Below are 18,928 nucleotides of genomic sequence, written 5' to 3' on the forward strand. Positions count from 1 at the left end.
TTGACATGAGGAACTGAAGGCAACTTAATTGCACATTCTGCTCTGGCTGTGAGAACATTGTTTGACAAAATCCGTTGGGTTGATGCACATTCTTTGTTATTGCTACCTTTTGTTAGTTGTTAGTTTTTTAAACCTCAATAATTTTAGATTCGGGTACGTGCGTATTTTGGTAGGATAATTTTTGTATAATTTGATTATAAGGTGTCCACATTTGATAGTTACATTGCGCTTTGTTTCCTTTTTACTCGCAATCCCGAGTAGTAGATATCTTCTAGTAGAGTTCTTTCTTCTTAATGTTCTCTTTTGTTGGTTTTATTCTAACACAATTTATTTTACGCCGAGGTTTCTTTTTAGTTGGAACTTTGGTTGCTGATTTTAGGTTTGCTAAATTAGACAACGGTTTTGGTAGGAATTTTTCGTGCAATCATGTCAAGCTACATGGATGAAGATAACAAAATTATTGTTGCTGATTGTATGTAGACGCATTCGATACTACACATGCTAAATTGTTGATTGAGGACCAGCCAATTAGACTGAAAAGTTCGGTTTGTTCTTTCTATTCACAACAAAATCTCTTCCTTTTTCCTGAACGGTGGTTGTCCGGTCCCCCACCTGTGGGCAAGAGACAGCACCATGAATGCAGTTAGGTACCATAGAATGTAGGATGGGTTGTCAACCTTTTAAGCAATGTCCCGTATCGACTACCCAATGGAAGCGCAATTATAAAAGAACAAAAACATGGTTTCGGGGGTACCATTTTGAGTGGTCTTTTTAAGTTTGGGGTCTCGTTCCGTTGGCCTTTTACCCGTTTACGCCCAAATTTTAAAACTTTGAAGGTCGTAACTTTAGAGGTCTGAAAAAAAACTGAGTGAATCATATCAAAATTTTGTCACTGAAAAGCATAAATTGTAAAGTTACAGCGTGAATACGTTATACAAAACGTGCAAATTTGATATCAATTTACGTGAAGTTTTCAAGGCGTTCGTGTTTAACTTTTTGCAGTGATGGTTTTCATTTAAATGACGTGGTCTTTCAATCAATGTTAACATGGGTTTTTTTCATCGGGGGTTTGTTTTCGTGGTGATTTGTTCACTATTACAAATAGACGGGGTTTTTTCCGTATGCGTTTATTTCCTAGACCCCCATTGAGTATGGTAGACAACTATTGAGTATGATCAGATAATTAGCGCTTATTAAATGTGCCTGAAATGGGCATATTCTGTTAAAGATTTAAGAATGAAGCTCAAAGAGATTTTTGAAACATACAAGAAAAATGAATTCTAGAGGCTCGCAGCTATACAAAGAGTGCAAATGAGCTCTGAATCGTTCCAGCAGAATAATAAACACAAGATATCGGATAGGTGGTAAATTTCGACAAAAGTGTCAGGGCTTTATTGAAGCACAATTTAAAGCCGGTAAATAGAATGCAATAATTTCCCATATGAAATTTTAAAACAAATTTTGAAAACGAACGTGCAAACCAAATCGAAGGCCATGCAAATATAGCATTGATGGTTTTGGAAATTTCGCTGTGGTATGTTGCCAGTCAGTACTGTTTCAACTATTTTTTTAATCGAAAATAGTGCCATGTAACCATAATTCCTTAGCGAAGTAGGAAAAAAAGTTGGTTGCAAGAACTTCAAGGCTAGTTCACTGCTTTCTCCGCGAAGCTCTCAGCTATAGAACAAATCGACGCTCTACATGTAAAATCCAAGCTGAATTCAAATGTGTGATGAATGATACAAAATGTGTTCTGTTAAAAAAAAACAATCTGCTGCTTAAAAATTTGTTAAATTTTGAGTGGATAAAATGGAAGTGGAAATGGATGATTATTGACTTGAATTGAGATTTGTTCAATTGTTAGCTTACGTTTCAGAATCAGGCAGCCGAGAGCTGCTAGCATTCAATTTCCGGCACAGAAGACATTTCCTGACGTGAACTCAATCAGTTGCTGTGAGATGCTTCCTTCAATTAGGCTTTCAAAATCAACAAGCATCACTACTCAAAACAACTAGAAGAGAGCTTTTAGCTTTCATAGCTATTCTAATTGAACCTGAGAGCTCAGTTTCCTTTTTTTACTATTGATCAATTTGCTTCAATTGAAAAAGACCTGCAAAAATGGTGCAAGTTAGGTGCTTTATCAAAACCGACCCCCCACCCACATTTTAAAATGATGGCGCAATAAACATACGTGGCTGGCACAGACAAAAAAGATGGAGTCTTGAATTTTATCAGTTTTGGGGTGGAAACGGACGCCTTAATCGTAAAAAGTCCAATCAAAACAGCAGTATTTGGTGTAGTGTTCCATCAAATCTGGAACAATCCAGAAAATTCAGTTCACCGCAAAACTTACCATGACAGTTAAATTTCAAAAGATCTCTGTGAAAGCATTGCATTAACTATTTCATTACAATTTATTATGAGCATAAAATTATAAACCATAGTTTAAGCTGTAGAAGCTGTGACAACTAATCCAATTAGAAAGGATGATGGAAACGATTATTGTTTCAAATGGCGGAAATTTATGTTAGGCCAGCGTTTTTTTCTCAACCAGACTTTCTATCTGTAGAAAAATACTACAGATACTACTGCTACTAAATATTAATTCTCCAGATAACTGCTAAATTACATACAAATGGGGAATTGTAATCTGAAAGTAACATAAAAAGCTAAAATTATCATTTCAGAACTACAGTAAAAGCAATACGTCTCATCTATTGAATTTAATTTCAGCCCAGGTCAACCTACCATACATAACATGTCGAGGATCATGTTTAAAATCTTTTTAAAACAAATTTTTGAGATGTTTTCAAACTTGGCAGTTTTGACGTAATTGTTCCATAATGCAACCTCACAACAAGATTGCAGCGATTTTTTTGCTTTGATGGATGTTTTGTTGGCAATAAAAGATCGTAGTATCCTCTGCAAATTGAAAAATTTCGCAGTCTCCTGCATCAAAGTACCTTATGCCACTTAGGTATCAATTAAACAGCAGAGGACAAAGCACTCTTTATTGTAATGATCCTTGAGAAGTACAACCCAATCTAATTCACATTTATCAGCAATTGTCCTTTGAAAACATTTGGAAATAAAACAGTTATGAATATGAGCTGCTGCTTGCTCCAATGAGAAGTTATAACCTTTCTGGGAGCTTTTTGCGGTTAAAAAATTGAAAGCTTTGGAACCGTATAAAAATCCCTCGTTAAATAATCCATAAATAGTTTGTTTTTTTTTGCCGATTGCTTCACGAAAAGCCTCTGTGCAATACACCAGAGTGTCAGTTAAAGTAATTCAGCCGAAAGCCATAATAATTGGGATTGTATTTGTTAGTCAGTATCATTGGGCTATCAATTAATCGCGCAGTCTCTGCTCTTACTCAAAAGCCGCTTTAGCTTAAGCTTTCTCAGTTCAAAATTTGTCTTCAAAGCAGTTTTCTGATAGAAACATTCGAACTGCAAGAATTGAAGCCGCAACATTTAAAGAAAGTTATTGCGATCTATGTTTTATGAAAGCCTGAAGCTCCATAAAAGTGCTAATGCTGATGTTCCTTTACCAATCTTATTGTTGGGAAAAGTAAGCAAAAAGTTGTCGACTATTGCTTTCGGAAAATCTATTTCGCAATCTTTGTACTCGGGTTCAAAATCCAGAACATTTTATAAAAAGAGAAACCCAAATACATTTATATAAATTCCTTAGTTAAACGTCTCTTTGAACAATCTCCGTTGATCAGAACGGCCAGTTCAAATTATGAACAACGCGCACAACCGGGTTTCAAATGTCAACAGATTTGCGTGCTTTGAAATTGGTTTTTCAGGTCTCCTGGCTCATTAAGTAAGACGACGATGGCACCACTCATTGGGTCAGATTTCCTCAACTTAATGTGTATAATGTCAGGTGGGCTTTAGGTAGTACCATTAAAGAAAAATTTATCGCTAGCAAGAACAGATATCCTTTTCAGAGTATGCTTGATAGTTTTTGAGACCCGTTTTGATGCCAATTTCAAATTGAGTTGGGCTGCAGCGTTCAAGTTAGAGGCAACTAGCATACCTGCTTCTCAGGATTTAAGAAAATGAAATTACCAAGGACGAAGGTTAAGTCTCGCCTTTTCTCTCAAAGACGTTTGTTTCAGGGCTTCAAAAAAAAAAGTTTTTTCAAGTGCCTCGCAAGTCTTCCATTGAAAAGAGGCCGGAAGATTTTTTTGAATACAGGCTATTGTACCCTTGGAAAATTTTTTTAGACTCACGGGTTTAACATGACACTAGCCAGTCAAGGCAGACAACATTCAACAGAAGAAAGGTGACACTTGTCTTGAGACCGCCGAACACCTCATCCGGACGAAATTATAAGCAAGGTTGCTTGAAGCCACCAGGCTTTGCTCAGAAGACTGTCCGAAATATTTTTGGTTATTTCTCGCTGCATATGATCAAACTCCATTGAGGCATTCCGAACTAGTTTTGTGAGTCAGTGCAACAACGAGAATTCCAATTATCGGAAAATGCAAAGAGAATAATAGAAACAATGTTCTCCTAATCCTGACACTCAAATGCGCTTGTGACTCGAATTCGGGGACCTTCGCTGCTGTCTATGTCCAAAGAAAAATTTTTTCTCTCATAGCAGTTTCAGACTGATCGATTGCAGTGATTAGAACATCATGTACAAAATCCTCAGGCCATTTTTATGAGTGTCCTATTGCTTTGTATTTAGGGGCACTTCAACTGTTAAAAAAACTTTTGATATTTTAAGAAAAACCTGCAATCCATGTTGACCTATTATTTAACCAAGATTCACGATCATACCATTAACCTGCACAAATAATTTTTGTTTCGCCATCGCAATTTTCCAGCTCATGGATCAATACAATTTACCGGCTCTATCGGGTAAAAACAAGAAGGAACCCGTTGAAAATTGGAAGCTGTTTTTTGTATAGAGGTGTGTCGTTTGCTGTTTGAGTCCGGCAGTTCCGTTGCATATATTAAAAGGTTGAGACCTAATGAAAATGTGCATAAAATAAGCTGGACAAGAAGCTGTACTTTTTCGACGTATACTTGGCTAGAGAAATGAAGCCTTGAGGAACAAAAAGGAACGTGAGAGTGGGTTATAAGAGATGCCCAAGTTCGGGAGCTTAAGACCAGTTAGTGAAAATGGGTAGCACACTAGGCTTGCAAGTAAGGGATGCTGTTTCGAATCCCGCACTGGTCCATTTTCACAGTAGTTGCTCCTGCATAGTCTCCCTAACAGGTTATGGACAGCAAATTTCCTAAGTCATGAAATTAATTTCCAAAACAAAATTAATTTATTGTTGAGAGTCATAATCCTCTTCTGCTTAGTACTTTTTCTTTTCAGAACTACTGTTCTGCATGCTCAAACTACAATGGATCAACAGACAGTGAAGCTGCTGACCTACTCAGGAAAGACACAAGATTTTCCAATGATGCAGTTGAAGGGACTCTACGAATCACTACATGCGACGGAGGAGTAACCCAATGCGCCTGCACCAATAGCCAATGGGGCAAGCAATGATCAGAAAAACTACAAGGTTCTGAAGGATGCATATGAGAAGAAAAATGCATACATCAAGGAGAGACGAAACAAGGTCTGGTGCCATCGGGCACAGACTCTAGATGCAACAACCCTCATGTTGATGAGACATGATTGTGAGGGAGAATACGGCATCGGTGATGAAGCAAAGACTAGGAAGCTTTTACGAGACTGATTTTCTGATTGTGGAGAAGCCGACCGTGGTGAGTTTGGTGGCACAGCTTATTCGACTGCAGCTCGAGAATTCTGAGAATTTGTACAGCTTCTTCATCAGAGGACAGGAGTTGCTACAAGGATACAGGAAGCTGGGGAACGAAGAAGTATCAGAGACCCTTTTTAACGCCTTGGTCCTCAATAGTCTGCCAATGAGGTAAAAAAAGTTTTGTTATACAGCAAAACTTCAACCCGGAAACAAACTTCACAGATTTGAGGAAAAGGCTGCAGAACTTCCATGAAAGCACAGCACAGAGACACAATGGACAAAGTGGTTTAGTGGCACTGGCAGTGAAGCGTGACTTCAAGAAGAGACCCAAGAGAGGAAATTGCTTTGTATGTGGGATCCCTGAACATTATGCCAAGGACTGCAGGAGGAAGGAGACAGCACAATGCAGCAAGGTGAGAAGGGTCACCTAGGCAGGGCATGAAGGAGAAAAATACTGGGCGGCTCTTACCTCGTGGAAGGCAGCAGTCACGCTAGTGGACAGTGGTTGTTCAGATCACATAGTGACAAACATCGGCGCGTTCTCGGACTTTGTGATCATTCAATCAGTGGTCAAAAATCCCAACGGAGAGGCTTCCAGAGTGGTGGGCAGAGGCCGTGTGATGATCAGCATTCCCTCAAACAAAAAAGAAATAATCATTCCAATACAAACTCAAGAACGTTTTGTGCGTGCCTGACTATTCCTTAAACATCCTATCAATCTCAAGATACACGGAGAGCTGACATAGTTCCAAAAGCGTGAAACTTGACAGTGCATGGAAAAAGCACAGACGACTTGGTCACTTGAGTCGAGCCGATGTGGTTAAGAACTCGCCAGAGACAGTGGGGAACTCGATGAATGCAATGATGCATACTTTGGCCAAGATCAAAAGGACTCCAGTACAAAGAGTGACAGAGACTCAAGCAGAAGAGAAGCTAGCTGGAGAGGATGTTCATCGACGTGATGGGAACTTTTAGGGTAGAGTCGCCATCAGAGTTCCGGTTCTGCTTTGTGCTTGCAGACCAGAACACGAAGTTTGTTTTTGTGGAGTTCCTTAAGGCAAAGAATGAAGCACTAGCCAGCCTGAAGAAATTTGTTCTCTGTGCGGGGTCGCCCAAGAAGCAAAGGCAAAACAATACGAAGGAGTTTCTCCCAGAGCAGTTCAAGATATACTACATTGATGCAGGCATTCTAGTAATGATTAAGTGATACAGACTGGTCTGGTGATAAGAACGACAGAAAATGAACGACGGTTAATACTTCAAGCTCAAAGGACGTGGTGCAGCACTCAGCTGTCAGGAAGCAGGTCACAGTTGTTCTTTCAACATCAGAAGCAGAATATGAGGGCATGGCAAGGGCAGTTTAAGAAGCTTTGCATCTGAAACAACTTCTGAAGGATTTCGGCATCCAACAGAAACATCCAATAGCAATTGGAAAGGACAATCGGACTGCTATCAAATTGTGCCAAAACCCAGTCAGGCACAATCGAATCAAGTACAATGAGACCAAATTTCATTTCATTCGGGACAAGACAGAAGATGGAATTATTTCAATTCATTGCGTTTCTACCGACAAAGTGGCGGTCGAAATCTTTAAAAAATTTTCACCCGTATCAAAGTTGGACGCATTCAGAACAATTTTGATGGGAAATGAATCCACGCAATCACCTCAATTCTGAATGGGGGCTACAGAATTTTGATCAAACTATATTCTTGAACCTAGTTAGAGTTATTAGAAAGAAATTTTAACCTACCAGATTAATAAGACAAGAAAAAATTTATTTAAGTCACAATTTATAATAAAGAATCGTCATTAAATGATGCCTAGAATCAATGTTCAGTTCAAGCTGATGAATCTAGATAACTATTGTTCGAGTGAGGTTATTTGATGTAAAAACCTTCCCAGCATGTTTTGAATGATTACAATACCACCGGAAATGTGAACCAAATCTTAGAAAAGTGTACATGCATTCTAATTATAGTATCCTTTGCCACTGATTTCTAGGACATTTTCAGAAGCGAACAATATTGGATAACCCTTTTGACCCTAACTAAAAATCATGGTGCTAAGATTAGTTTTGTAGCTTGATTTTCTCGCATTGATAATGGGTATGTAAACAGCTGGTGTTGAGCCTTTTCATCCCCAAAATCAAATCACCATCTTGATCTATTGGTCAGATCCCTCTATTGGTTAGCTAAAAAACGTTTGTTTCCGCTTGCGAAAATCCATAACCCAAGTTTATGGGCCCAGACCCTAATCTTTAAGCTAAACCGAAAAAGAGACCAGATAGTTAGAAACTGTGGAAGAGAGGATGCACATTTAAGTGGGATTGCTGGAAGGTTGATTGAAAACAACCCAAAGTAAATTGTGCAAAAGATAAGCTTAATATAGCTTGACAAGAAACAGTATTTGCTCAACGTATACTTGGCTAGAGAAATGAAGCCTTGAGGAACAAGAAATAACGTGAGAGTGGGTTATAAGAGATGCCCAAGTTTGGGAGCTTAAGACCAGTTGGTGAAAATGGGTAGCACAGTAGGCTGAAAAGTAAGAGATGCTGGTTCGAATCCAGTACTGGTCCATTTTCACAGCAGTTGCTCCTGCATAGACCACCTTACATTTTAGTACGCCCTCGGGAGAATGTGAAATTGATGTTCTTAAAGAGTGACTAGGTGTCAGTGCAGGCAGTACCATTTTCTGCTTCAAATATGAAAGGATGTTTCTCTTTTTGCTGTGTCTTGTTGTCATTGTTTCACTTAGACGCAATATGATTCATATTACTTTTGAAGTTTCTCTCTGAACACTTCTGTGCGATTAGTCACAACTTAAGGGTTCACTAGTTAAAAATTAGCTCCTCACTAAGTGAAGAAATGTCATGTGCTAGTGTTCTAAATTCCGGGGATTTAAATTAAAACTATCTCTCAGAGTCACAAAACCTATAATAGATAAACAAAAACAATTACTTACTCAGTTTTGCACTCTTTTTGGGATGTGCTGATAAAATGGAAGTCAATGTGTGACGTTTATTAATAAGCTGTCAATTGTCATTTGCGAAAGACAACATTCAAATAAAAACAAAAAGTCAACAATTTTTCCAGTTCATCCACAGTCACTCCGTCCAGCGATGCTTTTTTGACTGCTGCGATTTTGAACGGGGTTGTTGGCACATTAACCGCTAACTGGTAAACAAAGCGATAAACAGCAAAATAAAATAAACAAGTATATTCCCAGTTGGGAAAATGGAGAGATACGAGATACTGGTGGAATTTAGTGTTTATTTTGTCCTGTTACAATGTTATGTTTTCACTCCAACTCTGGGGAATTAGGGGCACGGGTATTTACTGGATCAATAATTGCACAAAAATGCAAAAAAGTTATACGTATACTTGATCAACTGTTTATGAATTCCTGTTAAAGCGCCTAGCGGGGGGGGGGGGGTAGTGGTGGTTTGGGAGCGGGTGAGCGATCTACTTTTCACCCCCGATTCATTTAAGCCTCCATATTTCGACATCATATCTTTTCACTCCAAAATTTAACCCCGCGAAGTTTTAACCCCGAATTCCTTTCTCTAAACTCTACGTATACATGAGTTTTTTAATGTTCCTTGTACCCTTTGTACAAATTAGAATTGGGGTTAAATGATAGAGGGGCGAAAAGGCGGGACACCATTGTGAGAGGTGATAGGGGGAGGCTCTTGGGTTCAATTTCGATACCGTACGTGGAATATTTGTGTACTTTTTGTAACTGTAAAACTTTTCCTAAATTTGAAAGGAATCGTGCAAAGGATATACATAACAGAACGAGGATAACATGAACAGATAAAATAAAGTGAAAACAATAATATTCACAATGTATTTTATTTACTCTTTTCTCCCGCCAAGAGATTGTTTGTGTTCATGCGGGGTAGACGTGTACTTAACCTGGCGCATAGAGCCCAAAGCAAATGAGCCATCAAAATTGATGAATCACGATTCCCCAGAGCTTACCAATCCAAGCGCGATATGAAAGAAATACAGGGCTTAAAACAAAAAGCATCATATATTTCTGTCTCTCGTACAAAATTTTCCAACACCAACCATTTTTGAAGCAAATGGTAGACACCGATGCGTTACTAACGACCAAAGGAAAATTCTAGAAAAAAATTCTAGCAACTGGTTGATAAATTTAAACATCGGATGCCTGAATTGTTCTTTTAATTTTTGAGGCATTCATTGGTGAGCGGATACCATGGTCGGAGGACCGGGGTTATAGCAGAGTACTGCTCAATTCTAATGATTATAAAGAAGCGTTCCCAAACTAGATCGTCATTTCTTATCGTCATTCAAGAATCATGTATGATGTCATACAAATCATAACGTATTTGTTCCCACCCCTCTTGAGGGGGGTAGGAACTATATACGCAAATGGGTTTTTTTTGTTCAGTCAATTTTGACCGATCGATATATTCATCGTAGAGAGCTGTGAGTGGTATCATTAAAAAGCCCGTCCAGCGTAGAATACGGAATTGAAAAGATATTTGGGAATTTCGTTTTCTAGAGCGGGTAATCGGGTTTAAATTTTAGTGAACAGTAGACCTATCTGCGTTAATTTTATTCACATTCTGCGGAATTTTTGCCTAAAATTTGTCAATTTTGCTAAAATATTACTAAAACATGTTAGCATTAGTACTGTTGATTTCAATTTTGAAGTAAAAAAAATTGTTGACCATTTTGATTTTTTTGGCTGACCATTTTGGCTGACCATATTGTTGACCATTTTGATTGTTGACCATTTTCATCAAAAATTGCCCCCGAAATAAGCCTCTTTAGTCCACTTTGCTTAAATTTGCCGGAAGTACATACCCAAAAATAACCAACACAATCGCTGAAAACTACAAAGGGAGCTCGTACTACCTCCACTTCCATTTAGAGTAGTCTGGTATTAAAATTTTGCCACTTTTTGCTAAGTCTACTCTTTGATTATCAAAAACACAGCATTTATTTTTGATCTTTTAACTAACAAACTATCTAACTCTATAACATTCGAAACAATTGAGTGTTTTTAATAGACAAACAGCATTAGCAAAGCTAATCTCGGTCCAATTTTGGACTTTTACAATTCAAAAATAAATCGAATTGTAATCAGTCGATCTTTTGTCAAAAGAAATGTCGATCTTTTTTGCTAATTAAAGAACAGAACATTTCAAATCAAAGCTCACTGTTGATAGGCTTAATTGCTTTCCTAAACAGTTCCAAGTTAATGTGTCTAGTTTCTTCACTCGGAAGATTATGGTCGTTTTGACTTTGAAAATGTTTGATTTTTAAATAAACAATGGCTATCGAACTCTGCCACTATTTTTCTCTTAATTTGGTCAACTTTTAGCTTAGCGTCACCAAAGAAAAAATGCCTCTTCTTCCTCTTCTTTCTACTAAATCAAAAGTTATTGTTTACGCGTAAAGGTATGGTTTTCTGGCTTTGATACTATTAGATTTTACATTTTTTTTTTATTTATAGGCATTCGCCCATTTTTCGCGGTTTTTTTTCTCATTTTGTCACATTACCACCCTTTTGAGAGTCCACAAATGAAATTATTGGTGTTCAAAATTGGATTTTAATGCAGCCAATAGCTTTCATGACCTTGAAAATAATTGTGATCGAAATATACAAAAAAATACTTAATTCTGCCTTTTTTCTTTTCTTTCGACTTGTTACCTATTCTCATGAATGAGAGGTCGCATGCAAAATCATTGACTTTCGAGGAAGGCTTAATTGAACATATTTTGATGGATGAATTATGGCTTTACGTCTTCGACAGCGTTTTCCTGCAAGTTTTAATTGACTTTTTGTTTGTTGTCAGTTTTTGTTCTTTTTGTAACCGCATAAAAAATTGAATAATGACAGGTGTTAGTGCCATACGACAGAAGCATATGCGATCAAAAACATGTTGTATGTTTTTAATTGCTATCTAATGGTTATCATTACTTTGAAATAAATTACAATCTTAACTTCGCTGTTTTTTGTTCCTCTTTGTTACCGATCCTTATTATGGGCGGTTCCCAAATCTTTTGTATTGAAGTACAAGTTATTTCTGTCTAGTTTCAGTTTTATCTGACGCATTTTTGACCTTGTTAATAAGTTTGCGTCCATTTTAAAAGAATGGACGCAATTTTGATGTAATTATTGTTTGTTGTTATTGTTGTTTGATTTTACTGTTCGTCTTGATTTGCTTTCTTAATAATCGCTGTTCTCATCGATCTAATGCGGCATCTTTTTTTACTCCACTGAGTTATTTGCGTTGGAGGCGTCTTTCTGTTAATAAATTTTTTTTTGAAATACTTGAATTTATGGGGACTTTTGTATCTGTTCCTCATTTGGTAGACATTTATTCCAAAAATATGCATGAGCGGGTTCGGAACTTTATATGCAAACGCACATTACCGAGCCTGCTTGTTTCTAGTACATTCATGTATGTGCTAAAAAGAAATTATACATGCTACTAGTATCATTACTAAAAATTCATACAAATTATTTAGGACAGAGGTCGACTATTAAAAGTAATTAAGAGCCAACCCGGATAATAATTAATTGGCTCGAGCTTGGCAAACAAATTCATCATCAGAAATCTGTCCAGAAATGAGCTTTTGCCGCCTTTTGGTAAACTTCTTCCAAATGGTTCAAGTAGCTTTAGAAGAGAACTGTACCCCGTAGGTAATATTTGACAATGTGTAATTAATTTTAGATTTTCATAATATGGTATATTTTAGTTGTTGTGGCTAACCCCACCTCTTCTGATATTCAATTAATACAAAGCAATTATTAATTCAAAGGTAAGTTTAGATACAAATTTCAATCAAGCAAAATCATCAGCTGTACATTCCGATGTACAAAAACAGAATTCCATAAACATTAGTTTAAACTTGAAAAAACGTAGCTAAAAATGTCCATTTTCTTAAATTTTAAGCGACTTGTCCTGAATCCATTAAAGTATGATTCTATTTGATAACAAGACGGCTCGTCAGAGACTTTCAGTAGCACATAATGTTCCAGCATTCGTCTCAGATTTAAGAAAAAATTTTCTTCGTTCGGGGAGGAAAAACTCTTGACAATCAATTGAGCAAAACTAAAATCGCACTTTTTGGATCAAACCTAGTAATAACCTTAATTAATCACAACCCTCTTTTCAATAGAATTATTTTATTAGATATTAAATCACATGCATTGTCAATTATTTTGCATATTTTGCTACGATCCCGGTTAACTTTTTGTTGTTCGAAATCAACCAACCATCAAAAGTTAGAGTCGTTGGTAATGTCAAGCGTTGTCTTTTCGATATGAACTTCGTTCTAAGTTATATTCAAACCATTTGTCCTATAATCGGGCAAATTCTCGTTTTGGCAAAATCAAATCAGCCAAAACCAATTTTTTTTAGTTAATAATTTCCCGAAAAATCTAAGAATTAGTATGAAACTAAAGTTTTTTTTAAAAAAATTTCGAATTAATTCTTCTGTATGTTAATTATCTCTCGCAGGTGTATTCTGTTTTTTGATGATTCAAAATACCTTGAGTCAACTCAAAAAAAAAACATTTTACAGTCAACCAAGCATAAGAATGTGAAGTATTTGAAATGAAACATTCATTCGAAGGTAAATTATATGAAGGCTTCCTGTAGAAATCCCAATCAGCCTGCTAAATGAAATGAAGACAATTGAGCAGCACAAACATCAAAGTCAATTTTAGTATTTCATGGTGTTTTCGAATGTCCTAAGAACTAATTTGTTCATTTTATGTCATATTAAAACACGAAAGGACCAAGAGTTAGAACGCAGGCGGTTTAAAATGCGTAGCATCACTTTGCTCAAACAATTACAAGAAAAAATACTTTTTTTCAAACAAATTTTCAAAAATTTCTTTCAAAAATTTAAAACAAATTCTTCTTATAGAGTTTCTTTTTATTTAAAAGGAAAATGTAGCGGTGATCTGTTAGCGTTTTTTCTCATATTAATTGTTGACTGAAATGGGTATTCAAATGGAAGCCAACAGAATGCTAAAATTCTAAAGTCACCTGAACCGGCACGATCAATCGACAGAACATAGAATTGAAAAGAATTGAAAATTTTCTTTTGCACCATATTGTATTCTGTTAACGTCTCAAATATCCCATAATTGATCAATTCCGTGTTGTTTCCATAAACTCAATTTTCCAACCGAATTAAGGGCGAAGGTTTTGAGGTTTTGCGTAAGAAACAACAGAATTTATTTTAAAAAAATAAGTTATCCTTTAGAAAAATAAAAATTACCAACTTTCTTTCTCAACTAAAAAAAAGTAAAAATATTCCCATTACCTTCGCTGTTTAATGAAATAATCTCTGATATAGAGGTTTCATTCAGAAATTGTTGGTACCAAAGAGATAGACAAATCTTTACTCTTGGAAATTTTTTTACTCTTGGAATTTTGTTTTCTATACTTTTCTAGAACATAAGGATTATCACAGTCGTTTCGTGGGGTACGACTACTGGAAGATGAAACCAGAGAAACCAATTATCGGCTAACAAAATTTCTAAAACTCAGTTTTGTTTTCAAATAAAAAGGAAATTAAATGTTCTCATTCTATTTTTTTAACAAAAACTTTACGTCTGCTTAGATTTTTGATTCCTTTCTTTCCCTTTTTTTCTCCACGAGCGTACACAAAAAGTAAATATTTGACTGCAGAAAAAAAGCCGGCATCGCATATTTATTCCTCTATTTTGAAATGTTGGAACAATAATAATCAATCAAGAGTGTTCCTATTTAGAGCAAAATTCCACTGCAAGAGAAAAAGTGACTCAAGCTAATTCAGTTAAACCTTGCTTCCATGAAAGCAAAACTAGTGAACAGACCCAAGTTTACAGAAATCACAATTTGCATTGACAAAAAAAGTTTCAATTTTATGTCAAGATAACAATTTAATTTAGCAACCATCTTCACCATACAGCGGTATATATTTCCGGATAATAAATACACGTTAGTTACAGAACTAAAACTAAAAACGAACATTTTACGAAAGATTAAAAAGCAGAACTTCTTAAAAACAACCAGTTAAACGCGTCAGCCTCTGAAATATTAAATGTTGCTTTTGATTGCAAATTGGACTCAAACACTAAAAAAAAATGGCTAATGGCTACGAAAATGGGCTTCTAATTTGGCGTCCACCTAATATCCTACGCCCCGATTTCCATGGTTAAATAATTGGAGGTATCATTAGCCTTTACAACTTATACCAACTCTTAAAAGGGCGTAAAATAATTAATTACAGCTGCTTCTTGATAAAGGTACATCTATCAAGATACAGCAAATAATTCCCAAAATTTGAACTGAATCAATTCCATATTTTTCTGTAAGCTGCGGGGGAAACTTACAGGAACAAATTTAGTTCCAGTGTTCGCTTAGATCATAGCTCGATTTGATGCAAAATTGTTTCAACTAATTTTCCCTAATTATCCCGTTTCTCATTTCATCATCGTAAATGAGGCATCTTCAGTACCATTTCCAAAACAGAAAGTATCAATCATTTCAGGGAATGTAGTTCTTTTGTCATTTACGTCATATGCCTCTATCAGAGCGCAGTGCAGTCTAAACAGACTGTGTTTGTAAGGAAAAAAAAAAGAAACATACCTGCGTTCAAACTGCCATCATCTAATTTAATTAAATCCCCTTTTTCTGCGCGCCTTTTCACAGCTTTCATCCTTTTTGAGGATAACTCAATTAAAGACAGCCTTTTCATTTCGACTGAATTCAAAAAATGAGCGACTTGTAAGACGCAAATGTACCACTGAAATTTTCTAATGTCACAGACCAAATTGTGCCGTTTACAACACAGTTAGTTCCATGAGCTGACAGTAAAATTATAATTGTAAAACTCCAACAACTATAATATTACCTTCTTCGAAACACTCAAGATACGTAATTGCTTAATGTTTGAAATTGAATGCAAGATTTACAGGTCAAAGTTTTACCAACAGCCGACCTAGCAATCAACATGATTTAAAAACGCTTCCAAGACCTATGAAAAAAATTTAAATTTACAAAAACAATATTTCTCTAGGAACTAGATCGCAGAAATCAAAAATAGCTCGAAAACGATAGCTCAAATTTCACAAGTAGAATATTAAACATAACCGACTGAAGTCGGAAGAATTGCCCTAGAAAGACTAGTGAGAGTTCGAATCTATTGCAGTGTCTTTCAGTTGGGGAGAGGCAAGGAGGATGGGCTAAGAAAAATTACTAAGTAGCTGCATATGATGACTTAACGAGGTTATTATACAACAATGTTAAGATTTAAAGGGACAAAAAAACAATATTTACCATTTGCGACGCACTTTCATTTAACTTTTAGGAGTAAACTTTACCAATTGAGTTCCGCTGCTTAAAATTGTGAATAATAGAGAATTTTAGATTACATAGAACGACAAGGAGGCTCGTTCATGTGCGTTTGCACATGATGTTCTGACCCGAGCTCATCTACATTTTTGACTTATTTGTCAACCAAATGAAGAGACAACAAAAGTAGATATTTGAGTTAAAAAAACTCGTTACAAAACCTAACTACTAATTGAAATACATAATGCCAAGCCTCATTATAACACTCACGAGATCTGCCATCCAAAACCTACGAAATAAAAACAAACATCAAAATAAGCAAAAACAAAAATTTCAAGGCAAAAACTCAATATCTAAATTGAAAAGCACCTAGTAACAACGTCAAAAGGCGATCAGATAAAACCTTAATTACACAATTTTTTTCCTAACTATAAACCAGATGGAAATTTTTCCCTAAAACGACTAGGTAACAAGTCGACAAAGAGAAGAAACAAGAGGCAGAATACAAAAATAAAACATTTTTTAAACCAAACAATTTCAAAAGTCTTAAAAATCATAAACTCAAAACAGAAGAGTTCTTGATAAATTTAGTGAAGTAAAATGAAACTAATAAGACCCGTCTTTGGTTAGACTAAGGCATGGGAACGGACAAAGATACAGAAAAACTCAAAAAACTACAAACGATTTGAGTAAACACAAATTATTGAAGCCAATAAAATCATTAGCTATTACGCAAATAATTTATTCAGATAAAACTATACTGACAAAATTGAGTTCGTTTGGGCCAGATTTGAAAATCATTGGGATCTGTTATTAACCGAATTTACTAAAAGAGAAAAACAAATATACCTCACAAAACTTCTATGAAAATGCATATTGTCCAACAAAAAAATCAATTACGATATAATATCAGTAGGCATGGTTTTTTGAAAAACAAGGAATTGGATGGGACCTCTCAAGGATGCGAATAAGTTACAAGTTAACGAAAAAAAAAACAACAAAAACTGAGATGTTTGAAAAATTAAGCGGTCAGCATTTTACCGCTACATAAAGAGTAAAATAAAAGGCAAAAACATCAAACTCAAAAAATTGAGCGAGAAAAGTGTGGACCGAAAAGCCATTGAAAAATATTTACCGTTTGCGACGCACTTTCATTTAACTTTTAGTTGTACACTTTAGCAATTGAGTTCCGCTGCTTAAAATTGTGAATAATAGAGAATTTTAGATTACATAAAACGACAAGGAGGCTCGTTCATGTGCGTTTGCACATGATGTTCCGACCCGAGCTCATCTACATTTTTGACTTAATTGTCAACCAAATGAAGAGACAACAAAAGTAGATATTTGAGTTTAAAAAATTACGATAAAAAAACTACGAGAATAAAAAACAAACATCAAAATAAGCAAAACAAACATTTCAAGGCAAAAACTCAATATCTAAATTGAAAAGCACCTCGTAACAACGTCAAAAGGCGAGCAGAGAAAACTTCAACTACACATAATTTACTTTTTCCTAACTATAAACCAGATGGAAATTTTACTTAAAATGACCAGGTAACAAGTCGACAAAGAGAAATAAGAGGCGGAATACAAAAATAAATCAACATTTTTAAAACCAAATAATTTCAAGTCTTAAAAATTATAAACTCAAAACAAAAAAACGGCAAAAATCAACAAAAGGATGCGAAAAAGTTACAAGTTGACGAAAAGAACAACAAAAACTGAAAATTTTTGAAAACTGTATACTATCATAAAATATATGACTATTCGCTATAAATTGACTGCCTCGGGTAACTTCAGTCATTCAATATTTAATCACAGGCTTTTGAGACCGGTCAGCATTTACGGCTACATAAAGAATAAAATAACAGGCAAAAACAGCAAATTCAAAAATTGAGCGAGAAAATTGTCGACCGAAGCCATTAAAAAATGAAATTTTCACTAAAAACTTTCCTATTTGCATTTAATTCTTGAACAACAATGGGATTCTTCTTTTTTAACAATGACTTCAAAAAATCAACAAATATGAACAAATACATTAAACCACAAAATTTTTGAGAAAAAACGTAGTATTAACGCCATTAAATTCAATAGAATTCATAGGGAGCCAAAAAAAAATACGCTAAGTTAGGCCTCGATGTGGCAACAACGATCTTTGTAATTCATAAGTCGTCAGTTAGACATTACAACAAGTCACTGACTATTAAAACAACAAATACAGGCAAAAATCCAAAAATTCATTAGAAAAGCGCAAGAAGAAAGTGTCGGGGCCATTTAAACTATAAGTTTTTCTCTGAAAACATTATCTGTGATTCATTGAACGTATTCTCTAAGGCAATAGGAGCTACCAATATAAAGATAATGTGGCAAGATTTCAAAGGGAACGAGAATTGCGAAAAAAAATATCGAAAAAAAATTATGAAATCTTGTATATCGAAGACATAAAACTAATAGCCAGAAAAAATTTGGTTGAAGTAGAAAAAAAGGTCCTGGAATTACTGAGACTGACTGACAGTTCACGAAAAAAAAGTTTACGATTGGGTAATATTCAAAAAAATGTCCAAATTTTTAAAGTCTTGAGAGCTATTAAATTCAGTTCCTTTCAACAGATGTTAATAAATACGCTCATTTATGCCTCGATGGGGGAACAAGGATGTTTGTGATGTTTGTCACGCATAGGTAATCATTAAGACATCACAGTTAGTCATATGAAAATAAAAACAACAATTAATATAGGCAGATACCAAAAAATTCAGTAGAAGAGTGCGAGAAGAAAGTGTTGAAGCCATTCAAACATGTTTTGTTCTGAAAACTTTATCTACGATCCATTCAGTGCCTTCTCTAAGCCAATGGGAGC

General features: G+C 35.5%; 2 protein-coding genes across 2 annotated transcripts in view; one reads left to right on the plus strand and one right to left on the minus strand.

The window, feature by feature from the left end:
- The window catches only part of LOC142344959 (piezo-type mechanosensitive ion channel component 2-like), a 212,454-nt gene extending 203,562 nt beyond the window's left edge, over positions 1-8,892 (minus strand). The window contains exon 1 of the mRNA XM_075397043.1: positions 8,703-8,892. The gene's annotated coding sequence lies outside the window, so the exon portion shown is untranslated. The remainder of the gene's footprint in view (positions 1-8,702) is intronic.
- LOC142344960 (uncharacterized) overlaps positions 1-18,928 on the plus strand; it is a 266,838-nt gene that overhangs the window by 47,651 nt on the left and 200,259 nt on the right. The gene's annotated exons all lie outside the window — the stretch shown is intronic.

Source organism: Convolutriloba macropyga, chromosome 8, assembly GCF_964194025.1.
Source record: "Convolutriloba macropyga chromosome 8, txConMacr16.3, whole genome shotgun sequence".
NCBI classification, from domain to species: Eukaryota; Metazoa; Xenacoelomorpha; order Acoela; family Convolutidae; genus Convolutriloba; species Convolutriloba macropyga.